Source organism: Megachile rotundata, unplaced genomic scaffold (assembly GCF_050947335.1).
Source record: "Megachile rotundata isolate GNS110a unplaced genomic scaffold, iyMegRotu1 scaffold0083, whole genome shotgun sequence".
NCBI classification, from domain to species: Eukaryota; Metazoa; Arthropoda; class Insecta; order Hymenoptera; family Megachilidae; genus Megachile; species Megachile rotundata.
In genome coordinates, this window is record NW_027473380.1 from 335,853 (window position 1) to 344,148 (window position 8,296).

The following is an 8,296-nucleotide window of genomic DNA, read 5'->3' on the forward strand; positions in this document are numbered from 1 at the left end:
TGTGATTGTGTGATTGTGTGCTTGTGTGATTGTGTGATTGTGATTGTGTGATTGTGATTGTGTGATTGTGATTGTGTGATTGTGATTGTGTGATTGTGATTGTGTGATTGTGATTGTGTGATTGTGATTGTGTGATTGTGATTGTGTGATTGTGACTGTGTGATTGTGTGAGTGTGTGATTGTGTGATTGAGTGATTGTGTGCTTGTGTGATTGTGTGGTTGTGAGATTGTGTGATTGTGTGATTAGGTGATTGTGTGATTGTGTGATTGTGTGATTGTGTGATTGTGTGATTGTGTGATTGTGTGATTGTGTGACTGTGTGATTGTGTGATTGTGTGATTGTGTGATTGTGTGATTGTGTGATTGTGTGATTGTGTAATTGTGATTGTGCGATTGTGATTGTGTGATTGTGTGATTGTGTGATTGTGTGATTGTGTGATTGTGAGATTGTGTGTTTGTGTGCTTGTGTGATTGTGTGATTGTGATGTGTGATTGTGATTGTGTGATTGTGATTGTGTGAGTGTGATTGTGTGATTGTGATTGTGTGATTGTGATTGTGTGTTTGTGATTGTGTGATTGTGATTGTGTGATTGTGATTGTGTGATTGTGATTGTGTGATTGTGATTGTGTGATTGTGACTGTGTGATTGTGTGTGTGTGTGATTGTGTGATTGTGTGGTTGTGTGATTGTGTGATTGTGTGATTGTGTGATTGTGTGATTGAGTGATTGTGTGATTGTGTGATTGTGTGGTTGTGAGATTGTGTGATTGTGTGATTAGGTGATTGTGTGATTGTGTGATTGTGTGATTTTGCGATTGTGTGATTGTGTGATTGTGTGATTGTGTGAGTGTGTGATTGTGTGATTGTGTGATTTTGTGATTGTGTGATTGTGTGATTGTGTGATTGTGTGATTGTGTGATTGTGTGATTGTGTGATTGTGAGATTGAGTGATTGTGGGATTGTGTGATTGTGTGATTGTGACTGTGTGATTGTGTGAGTGTGTGATTGTGTGATTGAGTGATTGTGTGCTTGTTTGATTGTGTGGTTGTGTGGTTGTGTGATTGTGTGATTGTGATTGTGTGATTGTGATTGTGTGATTGTGATTGTGTGATTGTGATTGTGTGATTGTGATTGTATGATTGTGACTGTGTGGTTGTGTGATTGTGTGATTGTGTGGTTGTGAGATTGTGTAATTGTGTGATTAGGTGATTGTGTGCTTGTGTGATTGTGTGATTGTGTGATTGTGTGATTGTGTGACTGTGTGATTGTGTGATTGTGTGATTGTGTGAATGTGTGATTGTGTGACCGTGATTGTGTGATTGATGATTGTGTGATTGTGTGATTGTGTGATTGTGTGATTGTGTGATTGTGTGATTGTGTGACTGTGTGATTGTGTGATTGTGTGATTGTGTGATTGTGTGATTGTGATTGTGCGATTGTGATTGTGTGATTGTGTGATTGTGTGATTGTGTGATTGTGTGATTGTGTGATTGTGTAATTGTGATTGTGCGATTGTGATTGTGTGATTGTGTGATTGTGTGATTGAGTGATTGTGTGATTGTGTGATTGTGTGATTGTGTGATTGTGTAATTGTGATTGTGCGATTGTGATTGTGTGATAGTGTGATTGTGTGATTGTGTGATTGTGAGATTGTGTGTTTGTGTGCTTGTGTGATTGTGTGATTGTGATTGTGTGATTGTGATTGTGTGATTGTGATTGTGTGATTGTGATTGTGTGATTGTGATTGTGTGATTGTGATTGTGTGATTGTGATTGTGTGATTGTGATTGTGTGATTGTGATTGTGTGATTGTGATTGTGTGATTGTGATTGTGTGATTGTGATTGTGTGATTGTGATTGTGTGATTGTGTGATTGTGTGATTGTGTGATTGAGTGATTGTGTGATTGTGTGATTGGGTGGTTGTGAGATTGTGTGATTGTGTGATTAGGTGATTGTGTGATTGTGTGATTTTGTGATTGCGTGATTGTGTGACTGTGTGATTGTGTGATTGTGTGATTGTGTGATTGTGTGATTGTGTGATTGTGTGATTGTGTGATTGTGTGATTGTCTGATTGTGTAATTGTGATTGTGCGATAGTGATTATGTGATTGTGTGATTGTGTGATTGTAAGGTTGTGTGTTTACGTGCTTGTGTGATTGTGTGATTGTGATTGTGTGATTGTGTGATTGTGTGATTGTGTGACTGTGTGATTGTGTGATTGTGTGATTGTGTGATTGTGTGATTGTGTGATTGTGTAATTGTGATTGTGCGATTGTGATTGTGTGATTGTGTGATTGTGTGATTGTGTGATTGTGTGCTTGTGTGATTGTGTGATTGTGATTGTGTGATTGTGATTGTGTGATTGTGATTGTGTGATTGTGATTGTGTGATTGTGATTGTGTGATTGTGATTGTGTGATTGTGATTGTGTGATTGTGATTGTGTGATTGTGATTGTGTGATTGTGACTGTGTGATTGTGTAAGTGTGTGATTGTGTAAGTGTGTGATTGTGTGATTGAGTGATTGTGTGCTTGTGTGATTGTGTGGTTGTGAGATTGTGTGATTGTGTGATTAGGTGATTGTGTGATTGTGTGATTGTGTGATTGTGTGATTGTGTGATTGTGTGATTGTGTGATTGTGTGACTGTGTGATTGTGTGATTGTGTGATTGTGTGATTGTGTGATTGTGTGATTGTGTGATTGTGTAATTGTGATTGTGCGATTGTGATTGTGTGATTGTGTGATTGTGTGATTGTGTGATTGTGTGATTGTGTGATTGTGAGATTGTGTGTTTGTGTGCTTGTGTGATTGTGTGATTGTGATGTGTGATTGTGATTGTGTGATTGTGATTGTGTGAGTGTGATTGTGTGATTGTGATTGTGTGATTGTGATTGTGTGATTGTGATTGTGTGATTGTGATTGTGTGATTGTGATTGTGTGATTGTGATTGTGTGATTGTGACTGTGTGATTGTGTGTGTGTGTGATTGTGTGATTGTGTGGTTGTGTGATTGTGTGATTGTGTGATTGTGTGATTGTGTGATTGTGTGATTGTGTGATTGTCTGATTGTGTAATTGTGATTGTGCGATTGTGATTGTGTGATTCTTTGATTGTGTGATTGTGTGATTGTGTGATTGTGTGATTGTGTGATTGTGTGATTGTGTGATTGTGTGATTGTGTGATTGTGTGATTGTGTGATTGTGTGATTGTGTGATTGTGTGGTTGTGAGATTGTGTGATTGTGTGATTAGGTGATTGTGTGATTGTGTGATTGTGTGATTGTGTGATTGTGTGATTGCGTGACTCTGTGATTGTGTGATTGTGTGATTGTGTGATTGTGTGATTGTGTGATTGTGTGATTGTGTGATTGTGTGATTGTGTGATTGTGTGATTGTGTGATTGTCTGATTGTGTAATTGTGATTGTGCGATTGTGATTGTGTGATTCTTTGATTGTGTGATTGTGTGATTGTGTGATTGTGTGATTGTGTGATTGTGTGATTGTGTGATTGTGTGATTGTGTGATTGTGTGATTGTGTGATTGTGTGATTGTGTGATTCTGTAATTGTGATTGTGCGATAGTGATTGTGTGATTGTGTGATTGTGTGATTGTGTAATTGTGTGATTGTGTAATTGTATGATTGTGTGATTGTGGGATTGTGTGATTGTGTGATTGTGTGATTGTGTGATTGTGATTGTGTGATTGTGATTCTGTGATTGTGATTGTGTGATTGTGATTGTGTGATTGTGATTGTGTGATTGTGATTGTGTGATTGTGATTGTGTGATTGTGCTTGTGTGATTGTGATTGTGTGATTGTGATTGTGTGATTGTGATTGTGTGATTGTGATTGTGTGATTGTGATTCTGTGATTGTGATTGTGTGATTGTGATTGTGTGATTGTGATTGTGTGATTGTGATTGTGTGATTGTGACTGTGTGGTTGTGTGAGTGTGTGATTGTGTAATTGAGTGATTGTGTGCTTGTGTGATTGTGTGGTTGTGAGATTGTGTGATTGTGCGATTGTGATTGTGTGATTGTGTGATTGTGATTGTGCGATTGTGATTGTGTGATTGTGTGATTGTGTGATTGTGATTGTGCGATTGTGATTGTGTGATTGTGTGATTGTGTGATTGTGTGATTGTGTAATTGTGATTGTGCGATTGTGATTGTGTGATTGTGTGATTGTGTGATTGAGTGATTGTGTGATTGTGTGATTGTGTGATTGTGTGATTGTGTAATTGTGATTGTGCGATTGTGATTGTGTGATTGTGTGATTGTGTGATTGTGTGATTGTGAGATTGTGTGTTTGTGTGCTTGTGTGATTGTGTGATTGTGATTGTGTGATTGTGATTGTGTGATTAGGTGATTGTGTGATTGTGGGATTGTGTGATTGTGTGATTGTGATTGTGTGATTGTGATTGTGTGATTGTGATTGTGTGATTGTGATTGTGTGATTGTGATTGTGTGATTGTGATTGTGTGATTGTGATTGTGTGATTGTGATTGTGTGATTGTGATTGTGTGATTGTGATTGTGTGATTGTGATTGTGTGATTGTGACTGTGTGATTGTGTGAGTGTGTGATTGAGTGATTGTGTGCTTGTATGATTGTGTGGTTGTGTGGTTGTGTGGTTGTGTGATTGTGTGATTGTGTGATTGTGTGATTGTGTAATTGTGATTGTGCGATTGTGATTGTGTGATTGTGTGATTGTGTGATTGTGTGATTGTGTGATTGTGTAATTGTGAGATTGTGTGATTGTGTGATTGTGTGCTTGTGTGATTGTGTGATTGTGATTGTGTGATTGTGTGATTGTGATTGTGTGATTGTGATTGTGTGATTGTGGTTGTGTGATTGTGATTGTGTGATTGTGATTGTGTGATTGTGATTGTGTGATTGTGATTGTGTGATTGTGACTGTGTGATTGTGTGAGTGTGTGATTGTGTGATTGAGTGATTGTGTGCTTGTGTGATTGTGTGGTTGTGAGATTGTGTGATTGTGTGATTAGGTGATTGTGTGATTGTGTGATTGTGTGATTGTGTGATTGTGTGACTGTGTGATTGTGTGATTGTGTGATTGTGTGATTGTGTGATTGTGTGATTGTGTGATTGTGTGATTGTGTAATTGTGATTGTGCGATTGTGATTGTGTGATTGTGTGATTGTGTGATTGTGTGATTGTGTGATTGTGAGATTGTGTGTTTGTGTGCTTGTGTGATTGTGTGATTGTGATGTGTGATTGTGATTGTGTGATTGTGATTGTGTGATTGCGATTGTGTGATTGTGATTGTGTGATTGTGATTGTGTGATTGTGATTGTGTGATTGTGATTGTGTGATTGTGATTGTGTGATTGTGATTGTGTGATTGTGACTGTGTGATTGTGTGTGTGTGTGATTGTGTGATTGTGTGGTTGTGTGATTGTGTGATTGTGTGATTGTGTGATTGTGTGATTGAGTGATTGTGTGATTGTGTGATTGTGTGGTTGTGAGATTGTGTGATTGTGTGATTAGGTGATTGTGTGATTGTGTGATTGTGTGATTGTGTGATTGTGTGATTGCGTGACTCTGTGATTGTGTGATTGTGTGATTGTGTGATTGTGTGATTGTGTGATTGTGTGATTGTGTGATTGTGTGATTGTCTGATTGTGTAATTGTGATTGTGCGATTGTGATTGTGTGATTCTTTGATTGTGTGATTGTGTGATTGTGTGATTGTGTGATTGTGTGATTGTGTGATTGTGTGATTGTGTGATTGTATGATTGTGTGATTGTGGGATTGTGTGATTGTGTGATTGTGTGATTGTGTGATTGTGATTGTGTGATTGTGATTCTGTGATTGTGATTGTGTGATTGTGATTGTGTGATTGTGATTGTGTGATTGTGATTGTGTGATTGTGCTTGTGTGATTGTGATTGTGTGATTGTGATTGTGTGATTGTGATTGTGTGATTGTGATTGTGTGATTGTGATTCTGTGATTGTGATTGTGTGATTGTGATTGTGTGATTGTGATTGTGTGATTGTGATTGTGTGATTGTGATTGTGTGATTGTGACTGTGTGGTTGTGTGAGTGTGTGATTGTGTAATTGAGTGATTGTGTGCTTGTGTGATTGTGTGGTTGTGAGATTGTGTGATTGTGCGATTGTGATTGTGTGATTGTGTGATTGTGTGATTGTGATTGTGCGATTGTGATTGTGTGATTGTGTGATTGTGTGATTGTGTGATTGTGTAATTGTGATTGTGCGATTGTGATTGTGTGATTGTGTGATTGTGTGATTGAGTGATTGTGTGATTGTGTGATTGTGTGATTGTGTGATTGTGTAATTGTGATTGTGCGATTGTGATTGTGTGATTGTGTGATTGTGTGATTGTGTGATTGTGAGATTGTGTGTTTGTGTGCTTGTGTGATTGTGTGATTGTGATTGTGTGATTGTGATTGTGTGATTGTGATTGTGTGATTGTGTGATTGTGTGTGTGTGTGATTGTGTGATTGTGTCCTTGTGTGATTGTGTGGTTGTGTGATTGTGTGATTGTGTGATTGTGTGATTGTGTGATTGAGTGATTGTGTGATTGTGTGATTGGGTGGTTGTGATATTGTGTGATTGTGTGATTAGGTGATTGTGTGATTGTGTGATTTTGTGACTGTGTGATTGTGTGACTGTGTGATTGTGTGATTGTGTGATTGTGTGATTGTGTGATTGTGTGATTGTGTGATTGTGTGATTGTCTGATTGTGTAATTGTGATTGTGCGATAGTGATTGTGTGATTGTGTGATTGTGTGATTGTGTGATTGTGAGATTGTGTGTTTACGTGCTTGTGTGATTGTGTGATTGTGATTGTGTGATTGTGATTGTGTGATTGTGATTGTGTGATTGTGATTGTGTGATTGTGATTGTGTGATTGTGATTGTGTGATTGTGATTGTGTGATTGTGATTGTGTGATTGTGATTGTGTGATTGTGATTGTGTGATTGTGATTGTGTGATTGTGATTGTGTGATTGTGATTGTGTGATTGTGATTGTGTGATTGTGATTGTGTGATTGTGATTGTGTGATTGTGATTGTGTGATTGTGATTGTGTGATTGTGATTGTGTGATTGTGATTGTGTGATTGTGATTGTGTGATTGTGATTGTGTGATTGTGATTGTGTGATTGTGATTGTGTGATTGTGATTGTGTGATTGTGATTGTGTGATTGTGATTGTGTGATTGTGATTGTGTGATTGTGATTGTGTGATTGTGATTGTGTGATTGTGATTGTGTGATTGTGATTGTGTGATTGTGATTGTGTGATTGTGATTGTGTGATTGTGATTGTGTGATTGTGATTGTGTGATTGTGATTGTGTGATTGTCATTGTGTGATTGTGATTGTGTGATTGTGATTGTGTGATTGTGATTGTGTGATTGTGATTGTGTGATTGTGATTGTGTGATTGTGATTGTGTGATTGTGATTGTGTGATTGTGATTGTGTGATTGTGATTGTGTGATTGTGATTGTGTGATTGTGATTGTGTGATTGTGATTGTGTGATTGTGATTGTGTGATTGTGATTGTGTGATTGTGATTGTGTGATTGTGATTGTGTGATTGTGATTGTGTGATTGTGATTGTGTGATTGTGATTGTGTGATTGTGATTGTGTGATTGTGATTGTGTGATTGTGATTGTGTGATTGTGATTGTGTGATTGTGATTGTGTGATTGTGATTGTGTGATTGTGATTGTGTGATTGTGATTGTGTGATTGTGATTGTGTGATTGTGATTGTGTGATTGTGATTGTGTGATTGTGATTGTGTGATTGTGATTGTGTGATTGTGATTGTGTGATTGTGATTGTGTGATTGTGATTGTGTGATTGTGATTGTGTGATTGTGATTGTGTGATTGTGATTGTGTGATTGTGATTGTGTGATTGTGATTGTGTGATTGTGATTGTGTGATTGTGATTGTGTGATTGTGATTGTTTGATTGTGACTGTGTGATTGTGTGATTGTGTGATTGTGTGGTTGTGGGATTGTGTGATTGTGTGATTAGGTGATTGTGTGATGGTGTGATTGTGTGATTGTGTGATTGTGTGATTGTGTGACTGTGTGATTGTGTGATTGTGTGAATGTGTGATTGTGTGAATGTGTGATTGTGTGACCGTGATTGTGTGATTGATGATTGTAGATTGTGTGATTGTGTGATTGTGTGATTGTGTGATTGTGTGACTGTGTGATTGTGTGATTGTGTGATTGTGTGATTGTGTGATTGTGTGATTGTGTGATTGTGTGATTGTGTGATGGTGTGATTGTGTGATTGTGTGATTGTGTGAT